This window comes from Schistocerca cancellata, unplaced genomic scaffold, assembly GCF_023864275.1.
Source record: "Schistocerca cancellata isolate TAMUIC-IGC-003103 unplaced genomic scaffold, iqSchCanc2.1 HiC_scaffold_1173, whole genome shotgun sequence".
Lineage (NCBI taxonomy): Eukaryota > Metazoa > Arthropoda > Insecta > Orthoptera > Acrididae > Schistocerca > Schistocerca cancellata.
In genome coordinates, this window is record NW_026047172.1 from 622363 (window position 1) to 641826 (window position 19464).

Sequence of the window (19464 nt, forward strand, 5' to 3'; positions counted from 1 at the left end):
GCCACTTGGGTTAGGTTAAGCCTCAAACTTAGGTTAAGCATTCAAACACACGTCGGGCGTCAGGTGGCCGCAGCAGCCGCACCTACCTACCCACCCACCTCACGGCCGGACAGCTTGGCTTACTTGGCGCTGAGGCTGACCTCACCGCACCTCACGCTACGCAACGCTACAGGTTCGGTTCGCTCAGCTTAGGCTTAGAGCTTAAGCGCCCAGGTCGGATTACGACGTTGGTTCACCTTCGGGCGCCACACTTTGGGTGTAAAGGTCGCGTCGGGTCGTCGGCACGCCGCAAAAACAAAAGCGAAGCCACAGGACAACGCCGACAAACGGGCAGCACGACCACGACCAGATACCGAGACACACGGACCACCCACCGGCCAAAGGGCACCAAACAACAAACCAGAGCACCACGTGTCGACCAGAGCAACCCGCCGCTCACGCGACGTGGCTGGCACCGAAGGGCCGCCGCAACTGCGCTTTCCGCGCCGGGCCGGATGCACGTGCGGCAACACCACCACCGCACACAGCCGCTGTTCAACATCAACCAACAACACGCCGCGGTCGCAGCCTCAACGCCAGCACACGTTTGCACCACCATTCACACGCACCGCACAAACAGCTGTCGCCGACAACACAAACACACCGCAACGACGCCGCCGCCCCTACTTGTGCCGGCCACCCACCCCACCGACGGCGCACCTGTCGCCGGCCGGCAGTCGACACGGGAAACGCACACCGCCACTTCGCTCGCGCGCACGCCACCAACCAGTCGTCGTCTCCAAAACAACAAACAAACAAACATAGGGCAGGCAACAAATCGCCTCGCACGAACCGTCCACAAAACTATCAAAGCACAGCCTCTGGCTAACGGCCACGACGCAGCGGCACGCTGCTCCTTTCCCCGCCCCCACTCGATTCACGAAGGCACGCGACACCGCCAACGACGGCCTCGCTTCCCGCAACCGACACCTTTCCGCCACTACGCACAGCCGCACCCGACGCCCGTGCCAACGACACAACTACTGCACTATCCACCGCCGCCTCCCCCTTCCCGTCGTACACACACACAGCCAGCCAGCCAGCCAGCCAGCCAAAACCACACCAACGACCCAAACATGCACGTGCAACGGCACACCCCAACCAGTCAACGTCGACAACCACACGCACGGCTCGAAACCGGCGCCCTTCCACGTTGCCATCAAGCTACACACAAGACACAAGGAACCAACAACAGCAAGCCTGCCCGCCCGCCCCACTCTCACGCCGCAAAAAGCACACCGAAACCGCCAAACGCACATTCCCATCGCACCGACACCGACCGGCTCGCTACCACCACACCTCTCGGCAGCCGTTTCGCAAACATGACACGGCGCGACATGACATCACGACCAACTCTCCTCTCCAGACGCCTTCGGCCGGAGCACAACGCCGCCAATTCGCCACACACACACACACACACACACACACAGTCGACAGGCGCCCGCCCGCCCGCCCTGCACGACGCCGCGCAGCAAAGGCGCCCGCAAACACATACCTCTCCTCTCTCTCGGCCGCCCGACGCGCCAACCGCCACACCGCCAGCCACTCGCAATTGTGCACTGCCGCCAGCCACACGTCCAACACGCCGCGCCGCCTCCGGCCACCCGCCAGGGGGCGCTCACGTCCGCGACAACAGCGCGGCCCGCCGGGCCAAACCGAACCGAGCCGAGCCGCCCGCCGCTGCTCTGCACATCTTCCTGCGCGCATCAACAAAACGAGGCAAGCGAGCACACCCCGTCACAACGCCACATCACGCAAATGCCGTGCCGACCTCTTGTGTCTACCGCCTAAATTGCACTCACTCACCAGCCGCCCCTTCTTCTTCTTCCTACCTATCTATCTGTGCGTCTGTGTCGGTCCGCGCGTGACGCCTCTCAACATCCGCCGTCGCCGTCCCCGTCCCCGTTTCCGCCCCAATGCCATCGTCGCGCCGCCTCCTCCTCCTCCTCCGCCCCTGTCCGGCCCGCACCACACCATACACCGCTGCTTGTCCCGGCCGTTGCCACCAAAGGCGCCTACCGCAAACGCGCCACGCCGCAGCCCCCGTGCGTGCATCTCCGTGCCGACGCTGCCTCTCTGCCCTCCCGCACGCACTCGACCGACCGACATGCACTGCGTCGACGGCCTCGACAACACAGTCTCTGGCTCCGCACTGCGTCTTCCGGTACGCGCGCTGAAACACGTATGTACTCATTACCAGCGATGGCGAGGCACGACACAATCTCTGACCAGAGCGTTTCTTATCGTCGCTAGTCTGCGCCACACGACACTAGTAGCACGTAGCGGGTCGGCAGGAACAGTTGTCATCTATATGTGGCGGGTCGGGAGAGGTAGTAGTCAGTCGACAGTATTAGCGAGTGGACGGTTGTACTGAGCGGGCGGCGGCGTGCTCTTCTCGCGACTCTGGTCTCCGTTCGGGACGATGCATACTGTTATTACAGGTAAGGTAATGAAGCTGCATTGCGCAAATCTAATACTGTATGTCAATTGTAACTATTTTCTTCACAACAAAATGCCCCAATAATACTTTGTTTCCAAACAAACTTTTTTAAAGTACAACCATTCATTTCCATTTAAATAATATTTCCTACGCATTTCCTCCAACAATCAAAATTAAATGTGAGCCGGCATTCATTGCACGACGCTGTGTACAGGTATCTACAGTTAAGAGCACATATAGATGCAGTTTGTTTTTTCTCTTTTGTCTTTTTTGTTTTTTTTTTTTTTTTTTTTGACGTAACGATCTTTTGCTCTTTTTATTCTAATTTGTACGTACGCTGTTTGTTTAGATTTTTATATTGGTAATGCCACGTAGCGCTCCGCGTGAAAATCACTGCCTGTGCTGTGTGCAGTCTGTGGCTAGTTTGCATTGTTGTTGTCATGAACTGCTATAGCTGGATGTGAACAGCGCGTAGCGTTGCGCAGTTAGGGGTGAGCCGCCAGCACTGGTGCATGTGAGGACAGAGATGGCGGACGTTTCAAATTACATATATTATGACTGGTGATGATATTAAGGGTAAATACATTGTTTGTTGTTCTCTATTAAACATCTTTACTTTGCTAACTATCCCTATCGGTAGTTAGTGCCCTCCGTAGTTTGGAATCTCTTATTTAGCTGGCAGCAGTGGTGCTCGCTGTATTGCAGTAGTTCGAGTAATGAAGATTTTTGTGAGGTAAGTGATTTCCGACAGGTGTACTTTAATGTTACTCAGGGCCATTCTTTTGCAGGGATCTTTGATAGTCAGATTGCGTTGCGCTCAAAATATTGTGTGTCAGTTTAAGCACAGTTTTGTATACATTGTTGTTCAAAGGGGGGCGTTTCAGAATACACAGGGCCGAAGGTCAGCCAGCGCTGCCCTTACAACGTTTATCGGGTTTTCAATTATGTCTGTTGAGATGTTCATGGTTCATTATTTCCATTCATCATATTATCGCGCGTTTCTCATCAATCTTCGTTCGTTCATTTTCTAGGGACGTTAACAACATTCTGGCACATTTTTATCATCATTCACTCACTCACTCACTCACTCACTCACTCACTTACTTACGACTATTTGTGCGGGGAGGTTACACTTGGGTCCATTTCCATTTACATTCAATGTTGATAGACGCCTTTTTTTTTTTTTGTTGTTGTTTTGTTGCTGGCAGGTTACAAAGGGCCTCATTTTATGTTGGTTGCAGCAGCGTTTTTCTCCTTCTTCTAGCGTTTTCCCCGCCCCCGCCCCTCCCGCATCCCTCGGTCTCACCACGTTCACTGACAGCCGCGTCTGCGGCTACACCACAACGGCCCCCTCCCGGCAACCCATTCGTTTTCTCTTCTTTTGCACAAAAACAACGCCGCACGCGCCAGCCGAGCGCAGCGCAAGCCACCCACACCGCGCCCCTCCCCGTCTTTATAGCCTCCGCGTCTTGTTTTCTTCGTTTGCCCCCTCCCATCTCCCGAATGCCATGCCATGCCATGCCAGCAGCGTTACGCGTGCCCCTCCCCTGTCCACACACTACCGCGAAACGAACAGCCTTCCGGGCCACATGCAGGGCACGCCCACCGCCATTCCCGGACGCAATTCTCAAAACAACACACACACACACACACACACACACAATGGCTTTGCACACGAACATAGACGGCACGGGCACTGTCGTACATTCTTCCTCAGAACCATCTCAACGAACGTTACGTTACATACACATCCGGGAAAGCAAAGCAACGCAACGCACAATTCAGCCGTCAAAGGTAACGTTCACCACGGCAGACACTTGCCGCCGCGCCGTTACGCGCATTTCAGTGCGGCTACAATACACCTCCGACACGGGAACGTTCCGTTGCTCTACACTGCGTTTCTCCGTTTTGTTTGGTTTTTTTTCCGTTTTCTCTCTCTCTCTCTCTCTCTCTCTATATATATATTTGTTTTTTCCCCTCTGTCCTTTCCTCCACCATTCTCTCCTCACGTTCTGCCCAGACATTCGACCGATCAGAGGTTCGTTCACCTTTCGGTAACCGTTCTCAGCGCGACGGTGTACCAACGGTATGACGGTATGACGGTATGACGGGTGTTCAAGACGTCCGGTGTACCGCGCCGATCGACAGTTTCCCAGAGGCGACGGATCGGACCACATCACCGACATACACACAAACACGTGTACGCACATTCGCCAAAGCGACCGTCGTCTTCTAGCGTCGCGCTTACTCTACTGTACTGCACTGGACACGCGAGCATGCATCTTCAATGACGACGTCGGTGTGCGTGCGTCGTACGCACACAAGCAGACACAGTCGGTCAGACACGACTATCGAAATCAGAGTCGGGGGAAAGGTACATATCATCGTGCGTGTCGCCCGTACAATGCAATACACAGTGGTGTGTCTCAATGCGCGTTCACATTTAAACGTCACTCACACGCCTCCACGCTGCATTTACAGACACATTTCACCCTCGCCATATATGGCGTGCAAACCGACCCGCAAACGGCCGTCGTTACACACTGACATTCCCAACAATCGCGTGTCGTTTCCACCCGTCACGTAACTAACCGGCACCTCCATCCAAAGGGCACATCACCGATCGCACTTCCCCCCCCCCCCTCGCAGACAACGACTTGTGCGCACGTGCCTCCATTCCACGTCACACCGTGGCCGCACCCCGCAACACGCGACACGCGACGCGCCCCATAAACAATCAAATTATTCATCGCATCGGCCACCCCACCCCGTCGCGTCGCAACCAAAGCGGTAGCTATTGCCACCGTCCACCCACTCACACACAAAACAAAACAAAAACAACAACAACAACAATTCCGCCCTTCCCGCAAAGGCCATTTGGTGGCCCTGAAAAGGGCCGTTTTGCCGCTCTCGCAACGGAGGATCTCCTTCCATTCCAGAGCCACCTCCTTACTTGGAGCTCGTGTACTTGGTCACCGCCTTCGTGCCCTCGCTCACGGCGTGCTTGGCCAGCTCGCCAGGCAGCAACAGCCGCACAGCGGTCTGGATCTCGCGGGACGTGATGGTCGAGCGCTTGTTGTAGTGCGCCAGGCGAGACGCCTCGGCCGCGATGCGCTCGAAAATGTCGTTCACGAAGCTGTTCATGATGCTCATCGCCTTCGACGAGATGCCCGTGTCAGGGTGCACCTGCTTCAGCACCTTGTAGATGTAGATGGCATAGCTCTCCTTCCTCTTGCGCTTCTTCTTCTTGTCGCCCTTCGAAATGTTCTTCTGCGCCTTGCCAGCCTTCTTGGCGGCCTTCCCGCTAGTCTTGGGCGGCATCGCAAACAAACAAGAACGTACGGCAGCAACACCAGCAGCAAGCGCTCCGCTCTAGTCAGCGTCTCCCCACACAGTGGCACCCAGCGCGCCCCGCCGCCGCACCTTTACCAGCTCGCCCCGTTGCGGCCGCCGACCAATGGGCCGCGAGCGCAACCGGCCGCCGCACCCGAGAGCATAAAGGACCCCCACCCCTGGCGGCGCCGCCATTCGCCGAGCGGCAGTCGGGCGTTGAGCTAGTCTCCGTCAGTCTGTGACGCGAAGCCATAGGCCCCCGCTTGTACGGGAGAACAACCAGGTGCGACTTCGGCTTCGCTTTTATTAAAGCGTTGACGGGTGCACACGACGAAGCGCAGCACGGCCAAGGCGCAGTATGAGCAAATTGTCGTGTGCGGGTTCAAGCTGCGGTGACGATTCGGGGCCCCAGCAGCTTGCTGCTGGCGGCGTCGATGTCGTCTCTTCGATGTCGCGGGCCGCTCTTCCGGGCGGTTCGAGTTCCTCTGCTGCCGCAGAGCCATGCTCTGCTCCTCCTAGCGATAGGGAATCTGCATGTCAGGGCCTGGTCGTTGGCCAGTTACCCGCGCATGCTAGTTTGTTAGGGCCAGAGTCGTCTGCCGGAAACCTAACGGTGTCGGCAACCAAGGCAGCGACTGGCACCCCCATGGCAGCCTTTGACTTTTTCTCCCCACCCAGCGGATGTAACACGGCGCCTAACGCCATAACACAGAAAACGAGCACAGCGACGTACGTCGTCAGTAAGTGCAGTTCCATCTCCACCCCCTCCCCATTCATAGATCAACTCCTTCTAGCAAACGCTCAGGATGCGCTTATCCCATTTCTTAAGCGCAAACGCGGAGACAATCACATCCCAGTAAAAATTCTTCCCAAACCATCATCAATAGCGCAACCCAAGCCCACCAGTAAACTCTCCAGCAAAGTGAAATTCACCCGCACCCCTTCCCCTCGTGTTAAGCTGTCGAGGACCCAAAAGAAAAACAGGGGCAGGCGTAGAAATCATAGAGCCAAGATCCTCGAAAGAGCCAAGGCCGCTGAAGACGAGTCACCAAATGGCGACTCTGACTCAGAGGGCGCTCTCGTGATCGATGAGACAGGGCCCCAGAACGGAAATGACGTGGCGGAACAAGAGCGCGGTCCCGACGAAAACGGCTTTGAACTAGCAAGAAACACGGTCCGCCAGCCCACTCCCCCATCAGCCAGGGAGATAGCCCCCACGACTAACCGTTTCGCTAGCATAGCAGACGAGCCCACAGATGGTGATGCGCCCCAAAACCAACAGGGGGAAACGCGCAAGCAGAAACGCGTCCAACTGCCCCCAATAGTTGCCGAGTTCGACAGGGATTACAAAGAATTGTATGACCTGATGAAATCGACACTAGGGGACAGACCATTTAAGGCCAAACCCGCGGGAGGCGACAAGATAAAGCTAGTCCTCCACAACCTCGACGATTACAAAGAGGTAAAGCAGGTGCTAGTGGAGAAACGAATTCCCCACTACACCTTCCCAACAGACAGAACACGCAACCTCAACATTGTGATCCGAGACCTGCCTCGCAAACTCTCCCCCAAGGCCATCAAAATCGACCTGATGAGCCAAGGTTATGATGTCAAATCGGTAACCCAGATGAAGCAACCCGGTTCCGATTATAAATGGCCACTATACGTAGCAGTAATACCGGACTCCCCCCAGAACAGGAGACAAATCACGGAAGTTCTTTCCGTCCCAGTAACCACTGAACTGCTGCGAAAGAAAAACAAATCTGTTCAGTGCTTTAAGTGCCAGGGACTCGGGCACATCGCCACACACTGTGATATGCCCCCCCGATGCAGGAAATGCGCGGGGGAACACGACTCTAGAACATGCACAATTAAAAAGGACGACCCAAGCATCAAGTGTGCGCTTTGCGGCGAAGGCCACGTCTCCAGCTACCTGGGCTGCAAAGTGCACAAAAACTACGTCCAACGCGCCAGAGGCATGAAGGCGGCTCAAAAACCGCCGGACAAACCCCGAGCCAAGCCCGCTAACCGTCCTGAAAACCAAACAAGACCGGACAGGCCGGCCTGTCGGGCAAGACCCAGGGACGTTACCGATGGCGCGACCTACGCGAACGTCGCCGTCGGCACGGGCCAGCTACCCAGTGGGCCCCTGCCGGCTGCGGCGGGCGCTGAGGAGGACAACCTGACACCCACAGACGCAACTCAGGACACCACAGAACCCGACCAGATCCCGCCTAACGAGGGAAGTTCTAGGGAAGCTTTGCACCCAATACCAAAGACCAGTCTGCGAAAAGCGGCAGCAGCAGACCGTCAATCAGACGACGGTCAGCACACCGCTCCAGCAGAGAGCGAAGCTACCACCACGCCTTCCTCCGCAGACCCAATGCTAGGACTCATGACACAGACTCTCAGTCTCCTCACGCAAATGATGCGTGAGATACAACAACAAAACGTACAAATCCTCGCCGCTCTCCAAGTGGCAGCCAAGCAATCGCAGCCCTCAGCGATTTCCCCAGCAGCACCAACGGCCAAACATGGATAGACGCCCACACATTCAAGGCCTGTCAATAAGTATCTTCAACGCCGACGGAATCGTCGGGCAAGTCATGGAATTCCGCGAATTCATGAAAGAAGTCAATATCGACGTCTGCATGGTGGCCGAAACCCATCTAAAACCGGGAGTAAAAGCGACGGTCCCCAATTACAATTGTTATAGAAAAGACAGGCTAACCGCCGGAGGCGGGGTAGCCATATTTATCAAAAGAGGGATCCCCCACCACCAGGTCTACATTCCAGCTACCCAACAGTTAGAAACTGTGGCAGTGGAAATTGCCACAGCCACAGGTCCCCTAACAGTCGTTGCAGTATATCGCCCCCCTACCCCATTAATAGTAGAGGAAGATATAACCGCATTAGGGCAGATTAGAGGCAAGCTCCTAATAGGAGGAGACCTCAACGCCAAGCACGCAGACTGGCACTCGCGATACACAAACAGAGCAGGTCGTCAACTGCAACGACTCGCGCGCAACCTACAATTCGACATATGGGGCCCAGAGGAGCCGACTCACTTCCCAAAGAACGGAGGTAGGCCGGACGTCCTCGACATAGCTCTCACAAGAAGGATAACAGGCTTTGTGACAGCGAGGACAGTCAACAGAATGTCCTCCGACCACAACCCTGTTATACTAGAGGTCGACGTGGGAGAGTGGGTAGCTCTTCCACAACACCAGGCGACATACAAACGCACAAACTGGGAGCAATTTCAAGATAACGTCGCATCAGAAATTGCTCGCGCCCCGCCTCCAACTGCAAATACAGCAGAACAGGCGCTTCAAGACCTCACCAACACGATCCTGCAGGCTGCTGAGGAGGCCACACCCCGACAGCGGGAAGGCCCGCCTCCTCAAATACGACTCCCGGAGCACCTGCTTGCGCAAATTCGGCACAAAAACAGGATCGCAAAGGAATGGAAAATAACAAGAAACCCAAACACTAGGAGGCTGCTCAACAGACTACAGAGAGAGCTGAAAGCCGCACTCACTGAGCACCGCAACCAGCAATGGTCTGCACGCCTCTCAGCCCTCAAAGTAGACGACAACAGCCTATGGCAAGCGACGAAACAATTTACAAAAAGACGCGCTAGAATGCCGCCGCTGCACGGCGAGCGCGGCATGGTCTACAGCGCAGCTGACAAGGCCAACGCGCTCGCCGACGCATTTGAACAGCAGTTCAAACCAGCGGAAGCACAGGATAGAGACCATGAATACACAGTCCGTCGACAGCTTGCAGTCTTCCTTGCAGCTGAAGATGACGAAAACGAAGACCCACCACTTTTCGCCCCAGAAGACGTGGCAAAAGTAATCAAGTCTCTCCCCAACAAAAAGGCCCCAGGCCACGACCGGCTCACGAACCAACTAATAAAACATCTCCCGCCACTGGCAATTACACACATCGCGGACGTCTTCAACGAGATATCTCGTACCCGCGAGTTTCCAGCGTGCTGGAAACACGCGGAAGTGGTCGCGATAGCCAAACCAGGTAAAGACCCAGTATTCCCACAGCACCACAGGCCGATAAGCCTCCTACCCACTCTCAGTAAGATTTACGAGCGCCTCCTGCTCATACCCATCGAGCAACATATATCAAGAGAGCAAATTCTACCAAATTTCCAGTTCGGTTTCAGGCAGAAACATTCAGCCCCGCAACAAATCATGAGAGTGGTTGAAGCAGCAACCGAAGCTTTCAATCGAAGAGGCTACTGTGGGATAGTGCTACTTGACGTAGCCAAAGCCTTCGACACCGTATGGCACACTGGGTTACTATACAAACTGTACACACAGGGCTTCCCCGGGACGATAGTGAAACTACTGAAAAGCTATCTCTCGAACAGAACTTTCTCCGTTAGGGTTGACTCTTCACTCTCGACGAGAAGACGCGTGCGCGCTGGAGTGCCCCAGGGTTCGGTGCTAGGGCCTGTCCTGTATAGTCTATACACTGCAGACACGCCCACCGCGCCCCTGGTCCACACAGCGCAGTACGCGGACGATACAGCGTTCTTCACACGCAACGCCAACAGGGATCTGGTCACCAGACGACTACAGACAGTCCTAAACGACACAGAACAATGGGCAAAGAAATGGCGCATCACCATCAATAGTGAGAAAACACAGGCGATGCTCATAACCCGCCGATTAGGCAAGCGCGGGCCACAAAGAAGACCACCACTACACCTTAGGCTAAATGGCCAGGAGCTACCATGGAGGCAAACGGCAAAATATCTAGGAGTGACACTTGACAAACGCCTCACATGGAAACCACACATTGAGGACCTAAGACTCAAAGCGAGCGCCAGAATGAGCCTCTTGTACCCTGTTCTCAATACAGGAAGCTCGCTGGCAGCAAATATAGGTGTGAGAGTGTACTGCTCACTTATCCGCCCCATCATGGAGTATGCATGCCCCATCTGGGGCTATGCAGCTAAAACACACATTGAAAAACTCCAGCGCGTACAAAACAGGGCGCTAAGACGAGCGCTACATGTCCCCTCACGGTTCCCAACGGCCGACCTACACGAGGCGGCAGAAGTCATGCCACTAATAGAAAGATTCCAAGAACTCGCGGAAACCTTCTATGAGACAGCATCCAGGTCCACAAACAACCTGATCAACAGGCTGGGACAGTACGACCCAACTAGAGATAGGCATAAAAGACCGAAATCGATCCTTTATGACCAATAAGACACACCAACCATTAAATCATCCAACACCCACATCATATCACCATCATCCAACCCAGCCCCCAACCAGGGCAGCCAAGTAATTACATATAAATGCACACCTAATATAAGACCAACCACAAAGACAGGTAAAAAATAAAAAAAAAAATAAAAAATAAAAAAAATTCCACCCAAACCTAATTGGAGTAAATGTCTCTAGGACAATAAACTCCACGCGCAGCCACCCTCAAGCAGAGGAAGCATTATAGTGCAGTAGAGAGTGGCGGCGCCGCCACTCCGCTGCTCGACTCGCTGCGGCTCGCACCGTCCTTCGTCTCGTCTCGTTTTTTTACACCACAGCGCATCGCCATGTCCGGACGCGGAAAGGGAGGCAAAGTCAAGGGCAAGTCAAAGTCCCGCTCAAGCAGGGCCGGGCTCCAGTTCCCGGTCGGCAGAATCCACCGCCTCCTGCGCAAGGGAAACTACGCCGAGCGCGTCGGCGCCGGGGCGCCCGTCTACCTCGCCGCCGTCATGGAGTACCTCGCGGCTGAGGTGCTCGAGCTGGCCGGAAACGCGGCCCGCGACAACAAGAAGACGCGCATCATCCCGCGCCACCTGCAGCTTGCCATCCGCAACGACGAGGAGCTCAACAAGCTCCTGTCGGGCGTCACCATCGCACAGGGTGGTGTCCTGCCCAACATCCAGGCCGTCCTGCTGCCAAAGAAGACCGAGAAGAAGGCCTAAACAGAGAGGCCAGGCAATCGGCACGCGGACCCGCCGCCCAGCAGCGCTGCGTGCTCCCCTGCACGCAACGCGCTTTGCCGGCCCGGCTCGGCTCACAACAATCGGCCCTTTTCAGGGCCACCACACAAACCTACGTCCAAAGCAAAATTTCAGTCGTCCTCGCCGCGCTTTGCTTTACTTTACTTTACTTTAACTTAACTTCACTTCCACAGCCGCCGCCGGCAAGAAGACCATACCAACTGCTACGATTGCAGGGGCAGATATTCTGCGAGGTACCTCGGTGTCACGCCTGACATCGAAGTGTCACATAGGGCAACTTGGCACAAACGCTCACGCCAGGATGCAGATCCTGTACCCCTGTTCCCTCGACCCCGCAACAGGGGTAGCGATACTGGAAATATGCGCGCCCTCTATAGGGGCTATGCAGCCAGGTCGACGATGCATCGCCTACAGAAGGGTCCAAAGCAGAGCGCTCTACGACGGGCCTTACACGTCCCCGCGGCAGACCTGCCTACAACCACCCACAACACGATTCCGCGCCCTGGCAGAAGCGTTCTACGCCACCGCGCGGAATTCAGAAAATGACTATTACGTCTTGACCCTTGGGCAATATGAACACCACAGGGACAGATGTGCAAGACCCGAGTCGCTACTCCAGCAGTAGCACAAACAGAACACATAATCACTCTCAACAAACAGCAACGTCCGAAAAAGCACACTACCAAAGATAAGAACAACACACAGAAAAGAGGAGCAAATGTCCACAGGCGACAATAACCTCCACCAACTCCCCCTCTAACGGTAGAGGACTAAAGGAAAGAGAGAAGAACAACAAGAAGAGCCGCCGCCATCTTGTCGTCCACAGCCCGTGTGGCCACACACACGTTTCTCTTTTGTTTTTCGTTTGCCTCAAGCACCTCCACGCACGCACAGTCGCCTTCCAAACGACAACGACAGCAATAATCACCAACTGTTAAACGAGCGTGTCGACACACCGCCCTCCACTCCCGCGCGCCCCATACAAACGAAACAGCTGATCCGGCCGCCTATGGGCACGCCTTGCCTCGGCAACTCCAACGCCGCCGCAAACACACAGCCAAAACCACGCAAATATTCACCGCCTCTCGCACAACAACAACAACAACAACAACAACAACACACAGCCCGGCGTCTCCATCGATCGATAAACAAAACAAACACACAACGCCCTCTCTCGCGCGCGCGCGCACGCACACACACACACACACACACACACACACACACACACACACACAGCCACAAGACCCGCTTCCTTTCCTTTCTCCCAGTCACGTCACGTCAGTCAAACGCAAACGAAATGAAGAATGAAAGAAACAAGGCAGGCAGGCAACACACGCAGCAACAACACAGACTCTTTCGCACTTTTCAATTTCCGAACAGTGTGGTGGCCCTGAAAAGGGCCGTTTTCGTCTCTCCCACGGCCGCGGGAAGGCCAACGCGGCACAGCACACCGGCTGCGACGCGCCTAACCGCCGAAACCGTACAGGGTGCGCCCCTGCCTCTTCAGGGCGTACACCACGTCCATGGCCGTCACAGTCTTGCGCTTGGCGTGCTCAGTGTACGTCACCGCGTCGCGGATCACGTTCTCCAGGAACACCTTCAGCACTCCGCGGGTCTCCTCGTAGATCAGACCAGAGATGCGCTTCACGCCGCCCCTGCGAGCCAGGCGGCGGATCGCGGGCTTCGTGATGCCCTGGATGTTGTCGCGCAACACCTTGCGGTGCCGCTTGGCGCCACCCTTGCCGAGCCCCTTTCCTCCCTTGCCGCGGCCAGTCATCTCTTCTAAATCCTCAAAAAGCTCAAGGCAAGCAAAGCGTCTGCTGCAGCGGCTGGCTCCTCACCCGGCGCTAGCGAGTCGGCTACGGTCTGCGCCCGGCGCACGCGCCAGCCCCCCTATATAGACTCTGGCCCGCCCTCCCCCCACCACGCGCAACCGAGGGCATATAAGCGCACCACGGTGGCTGGCGCGCGCCCGTGTCGTCAAGGCAGCACCCGACGCAGCACCTCGCTCGCCTCCACGCCGCTCCGCTAACCGCTACCGCTATGGCCCGCACAAAGCAAACGGCCCGCAAGTCCACCGGCGGAAAGGCGCCGCGCAAACAGCTCGCCACCAAGGCGGCGAGGAAGAGCGCGCCCGCCACCGGCGGCGTCAAGAAGCCCCACCGCTACAGGCCGGGCACCGTCGCCCTGCGAGAAATCAGGCGCTACCAGAAGAGCACAGAGCTGCTCATCCGCAAGCTGCCATTCCAGCGCCTAGTGCGCGAGATCGCCCAGGACTTCAAGACCGACCTGCGCTTCCAGAGCTCCGCGGTCATGGCCCTGCAGGAGGCCAGCGAGGCCTACCTCGTCGGCCTCTTCGAAGACACCAACCTGTGCGCAATCCACGCCAAGCGCGTCACCATCATGCCCAAGGACATCCAGCTCGCGCGCCGCATCCGCGGCGAGCGCGCCTAAACACCGCGCCAGCCGCTGGGCACCGCCCACGCACGCAACAAACAAAACGGCCCTTTTAAGGGCCACTAACATCACTCCGTCGCGAGCAAACTTTGTCGGTCGCCTCTCGCCCCACAACCACAGAACCAAAGACAAAACACCACTTCCACTTCCCGTCCGTCCGCCACAGCCGCTCTCCCCTGCCAGCTTGCTGGCGCGCGCAACAATCAACATCATGCCTCCCCGGCGCGGCGCTCAAAGCGCACAATACCCATCGGCCGACGCCGTCAACCACACGGCCGGCCGCCGCTTCGTTTCGAAAAGAAAACGAAACAAAAAGCCAGGCACGTCCAACGCCACCGACCCTTTCCACATCTCAACGTCCCCCGCCCCCGTTGCAAGAACACACACACAAGACAAGACACATCCGAGAAGACGGCAGGCAGGCCAACCAAAGTATTCAAACAACATGACACAAAACCAACCGTCGGCCGGCCGCGACCAAAAAAAAAAAACGGCGACAATCAACCGCAACGACAAAACCGCTACCGCCGCCCGCACCCGCCACCGACCCCCCCCCCGCAATCCAACCACCACGGCACGCAAACAGTATCCACACACGGGCATACAGAAACGCCAGACGACACAACCACACCGCAACACAAACACGACAATCAAAACCTTCCCGACGTGCTTTGATGGCCCTGAGAAGGGCCGTTTTGGGCCGCGCGTCTGTTGCGCGCCACTAGACGACGGGGACGGGGGGTGCGGACGACGGAGTCAACCGCCAACCCTTCCTTTCCCATTCCTCTCTACTTCTTCTTCTTGGGCGAAGCCTTCGCCTTAGACGGCGTCGTCGCCTTCTTCGGGCGCGGCGCCTTCGGCTTCTTCGTCGGAACCTTGGCGGCCTTCTTCGCCTTCGACGGCGACTTGGCCTTGGCCGGCTTGGCAGCAGCCGCCTTCTTCGCACCGGCGGGAGCGGCCGACGCCGCAGACGCCTTCTTGGCGGCGCCCGCCTTCCGACCAGTCGCCGCCTTCACGCCACCAGCCTTCTTTGCGCCGGCCGCACGGGCGCCCTTCTTCTCCTTGCTGGCCGGAGCGGCGCGCTTCTTCTTGGCACCGCCAGCACGAGCCTTGCCGCCCTCAGCCGCCCCGCCGCCGGCGCCGGCAAGCTTGAAAGAGCCGGACGCGCCCTTCCCCTTCGTCTGCACCAGCTCGCCCGCCACCACGGCCGACTTGAGGTACTTCTTGATAAACGGCGCCAGCTTCTCCGCGTCCAGCTTGTAGTGCGCGGCAATGTACTTCTTGATCGCCTGCAGCGACGATCCGCCGCGCTCCTTCAGACTCTTGATGGCGGCCGTCACCATCTCAGAGGTGCGCGGGTGCGCAGGCTTGGCGCGCGGCTTCTTCGCAGACGACGCAGACTTTGCCTTCTTCGTAGTGCCGGTGGCGGCGGGTGCCGCAGCAGTCTCGTTCGTAGCCGCCTGATCTGCCATTTCGACGACGCGCGTTAACACACAGCGAGCAGCGAGAGCGAGAGGAGACACGCAGCGAGCGGAGCGCACAGCAGAGGAATAGCCGCCTCGACGCACAGGCCCAGCCAGTGTCGCGGGCGGGCGCGGACGGCCGAGAGAGCGGCCGCCACTCTGCGCGCCGCCGCGCCGCGCCTCCCGCGCTTGCTACCGCCCAACGTCCGACAGCCTGTGCGGAGCAGCCCCACACCTGCGCCACAACCACCCGCGCCTTTCAAACCACCGAGGATGGGGCTACACACAGCCACACCACAGTCGCCAACCAGTCGCCACGGCAGCGCCGCAAACCACGGCCAAACTGCAGCCACCGCGCGCTACAGCCTGGGTCGGCCCGCCGAGAATCGCCGCCCACGCCCAAATGCCGCCCCCACAGCCCCAGCCGGCGACCGGCCACAATGGCCAAACCTTCGGCAAAAGCCCCGCACCGTCGCCGCGGCAGCCCGGCCAGCGCGGCCGGCGCCACAGCCACACAAGCGGAGGCGTGCGGCGATGACGGCCGTGCAAACGCACCTCCGCCGCCCCATCGCCCTCCCACCGTTTCCCGATCGGCCCGCAGCCGTCGGGCCACGTCCTCCTCCTCTCGCCCGCCAACATTCACAGCCCTTTCGTTCGTTTCCCAACAATTTCAATTGTGCCCGCCGCAAAAACGGGCGCCGCCTGCAAAGCAACATGCTCCGCCGGAGCGCCCCTCGCCGCTTACGAGCCAACCCCTCGCCCGAGGCAAACCCGAAATCCGCAACTACAGACCAACCCAATCTGCCGTCAGCACACACGACAGCCAACATCACGCGTTACGAGTTAGACATTAGGTTCACACGTCTCGGTTAGGTTCGGTGGACGTGGGTTAGGTTAAGGGCACTTGGGTTAGGTTAAGCATTCAAAACACACGTCAGGCGTCAGAGGTTAGGTTAGGTTACGTTACATTAAGGTTAGGTTAGGGGCACCTCGGTTAGGTTAAGGGTCGGTGTTAGGTTAAGCGTCAAACTTAGGTTAAGCATTCAAACACACGTCGGGCGTCAGAGGTTAGGTTAGGTTAGGTTAGGTTAAGGCCACTTGGGTTAGGTTAAGCCTCAAACTTAGGTTAAGCATTCAAACACACGTCGGGCGTCAGGTGGCCGCAGCAGCCGCACCTACCTACCCACCCACCTCACGGCCGGACAGCTTGGCTTACTTGGCGCTGAGGCTGACCTCACCGCACCTCACGCTACGCAACGCTACAGGTTCGGTTCGCTCAGCTTAGGCTTAGAGCTTAAGCGCCCAGGTCGGATTACGACGTTGGTTCACCTTCGGGCGCCACACTTTGGGTGTAAAGGTCGCGTCGGGTCGTCGGCACGCCGCAAAAACAAAAGCGAAGCCACAGGACAACGCCGACAAACGGGCAGCACGACCACGACCAGATACCGAGACACACGGACCACCCACCGGCCAAAGGGCACCAAACAACAAACCAGAGCACCACGTGTCGACCAGAGCAACCCGCCGCTCACGCGACGTGGCTGGCACCGAAGGGCCGCCGCAACTGCGCTTTCCGCGCCGGGCCGGATGCACGTGCGGCAACACCACCACCGCACACAGCCGCTGTTCAACATCAACCAACAACACGCCGCGGTCGCAGCCTCAACGCCAGCACACGTTTGCACCACCATTCACACGCACCGCACAAACAGCTGTCGCCGACAACACAAACACACCGCAACGACGCCGCCGCCCCTACTTGTGCCGGCCACCCACCCCACCGACGGCGCACCTGTCGCCGGCCGGCAGTCGACACGGGAAACGCACACCGCCACTTCGCTCGCGCGCACGCCACCAACCAGTCGTCGTCTCCAAAACAACAAACAAACAAACATAGGGCAGGCAACAAATCGCCTCGCACGAACCGTCCACAAAACTATCAAAGCACAGCCTCTGGCTAACGGCCACGACGCAGCGGCACGCTGCTCCTTTCCCCGCCCCCACTCGATTCACGAAGGCACGCGACACCGCCAACGACGGCCTCGCTTCCCGCAACCGACACCTTTCCGCCACTACGCACAGCCGCACCCGACGCCCGTGCCAACGACACAACTACTGCACTATCCACCGCCGCCTCCCCCTTCCCGTCGTACACACACACAGCCAGCCAGCCAGCCAGCCAGCCAAAACCACACCAACGACCCAAACATGCACGTGCAACGGCACACCCCAACCAGTCAACGTCGACAACCACACGCACGGCTCGAAACCGGCGCCCTTCCACGTTGCCATCAAGCTACACACAAGACACAAGGAACCAACAACAGCAAGCCTGCCCGCCCGCCCCACTCTCACGCCGCAAAAAGCACACCGAAACCGCCAAACGCACATTCCCATCGCACCGACACCGACCGGCTCGCTACCACCACACCTCTCGGCAGCCGTTTCGCAAACATGACACGGCGCGACATGACATCACGACCAACTCTCCTCTCCAGACGCCTTCGGCCGGAGCACAACGCCGCCAATTCGCCACACACACACACACACACACACACACAGTCGACAGGCGCCCGCCCGCCCGCCCTGCACGACGCCGCGCAGCAAAGGCGCCCGCAAACACATACCTCTCCTCTCTCTCGGCCGCCCGACGCGCCAACCGCCACACCGCCAGCCACTCGCAATTGTGCACTGCCGCCAGCCACACGTCCAACACGCCGCGCCGCCTCCGGCCACCCGCCAGGGGGCGCTCACGTCCGCGACAACAGCGCGGCCCGCCGGGCCAAACCGAACCGAGCCGAGCCGCCCGCCGCTGCTCTGCACATCTTCCTGCGCGCATCAACAAAACGAGGCAAGCGAGCACACCCCGTCACAACGCCACATCACGCAAATGCCGTGCCGACCTCTTGTGTCTACCGCCTAAATTGCACTCACTCACCAGCCGCCCCTTCTTCTTCTTCCTACCTATCTATCTGTGCGTCTGTGTCGGTCCGCGCGTGACGCCTCTCAACATCCGCCGTCGCCGTCCCCGTCCCCGTTTCCGCCCCAATGCCATCGTCGCGCCGCCTCCTCCTCCTCCTCCGCCCCTGTCCGGCCCGCACCACACCATACACCGCTGCTTGTCCCGGCCGTTGCCACCAAAGGCGCCTACCGCAAACGCGCCACGCCGCAGCCCCCGTGCGTGCATCTCCGTGCCGACGCTGCCTCTCTGCCCTCCCGCACGCACTCGACCGACCGACATGCACTGCGTCGACGGCCTCGACAACACAGTCTCTGGCTCCGCACTGCGTCTTCCGGTACGCGCGCTGAAACACGTATGTACTCATTACCAGCGATGGCGAGGCACGACACAATCTCTGACCAGAGCGTTTCTTATCGTCGCTAGTCTGCGCCACACGACACTAGTAGCACGTAGCGGGTCGGCAGGAACAGTTGTCATCTATATGTGGCGGGTCGGGAGAGGTAGTAGTCAGTCGACAGTATTAGCGAGTGGACGGTTGTACTGAGCGGGCGGCGGCGTGCTCTTCTCGCGACTCTGGTCTCCGTTCGGGACGATGCATACTGTTATTACAGGTAAGGTAATGAAGCTGCATTGCGCAAATCTAATACTGTATGTCAATTGTAACTATTTTCTTCACAACAAAATGCCCCAATAATACTTTGTTTCCAAACAAACTTTTTTAAAGTACAACCATTCATTTCCATTTAAATAATATTTCCTACGCATTTCCTCC